Source organism: Pipra filicauda, unplaced genomic scaffold, assembly GCF_003945595.2.
Source record: "Pipra filicauda isolate LSUMZ 115617 unplaced genomic scaffold, ASM394559v2 scaffold86_size2582843_pilon, whole genome shotgun sequence".
NCBI lineage: Eukaryota > Metazoa > Chordata > Aves > Passeriformes > Pipridae > Pipra > Pipra filicauda.
The window spans coordinates 1,805,701-1,806,669 of record NW_024105053.1 but is presented as its reverse complement, the minus strand read 5'-3'; the positions used below and the strand labels follow the sequence as shown (position 1 = coordinate 1,806,669).

Below are 969 nucleotides of genomic sequence, written 5' to 3'. Positions count from 1 at the left end.
TGAAAGCAAGGAGTAGCCTTTTATTTTAGCCAACAAATTATCCAGTTCTTTATCCAGTGAACTGGGGGATCAGTCGTTCACTCAGTTCCAGAGACTGACTTCATGCCATGCTGGTGTACAGCTCTGCCAGAGTGGTAAGGGAAAAATCATTCAGGAGTGAAAACAATTTGGCACAGATTTTCAGAATTAGTCAGTATTGGCCTTGACTAATATTGCTTCCACTTGTGTCATCCAAAGCTGTAGAGATCTGTCAGTGGAATCCTCCTTTCATTTATGCTCATTTATGCAAAAAACATTGTTGTTGGTGTCTAGGTTCCATGAACTCCATCTATAAGGATGAACAAACTTTATTAGCAACATGTTCAAAAGTGAGGTAACCATTCTCATAGCTAGGCTGGTTTTCTAAGTCATATTGAAGGCCAGCTATTAAAAATTGGAGGAAGGTCTGATTTTCAGGAAGTATAAACTGCTTTAGGCTAGATTTCTTTAGCAGAAAATGAGCCTTTTGAGTACATACATTATAGACCCTTATAGTTTCCAAAGCAGTTAATGAAATATTTCTAGTTCACTGTCTGACTGCACTACTTACCTTTTGGAATAACATCATTACCTAACTTCCCCTCATCTACAGTTCTTTTCCTTGCATTTCAGACCCTTGATAATTTCATAATCACAACAACTCCCTATGTGTCTGCACATCTATATCATATTGTCCTGTTAAAAGGACTGAGGATCTTGACTGATTAATTGTTTCTTAAAACATCATGACTGTTGTTTGGGTTATGGTTTTTTTTGGTGTTTCTGTTGCTTTTTTTTATACTTTGTGCGAATGTAGAATCATAGAATCAGATGGGTTGAAAAGGACCTGTGAGATCATCAAGTCCAACCCTTGATCCACTACCACCACAGTTGCTAGACCATGGCACTAAGTGCCATGTCCAGCCTCATCTTAAAAACCTCCAGGGATGG

The 969-nt window shown here is 38.4% G+C and overlaps 1 long non-coding RNA gene across 1 annotated transcript; it reads right to left on the bottom strand.

Moving 5' to 3' along the window:
- Window positions 1–747, bottom strand: LOC120325168. Its single transcript, XR_005567048.1, has 2 exons — window positions 590–747; window positions 1–328 (listed from the first exon to the last, which is right to left on the bottom strand). It is a non-coding gene; the product is annotated as an uncharacterized LOC120325168 (long non-coding RNA).
- Window positions 748–969: the final 222 nt, after the last annotated feature.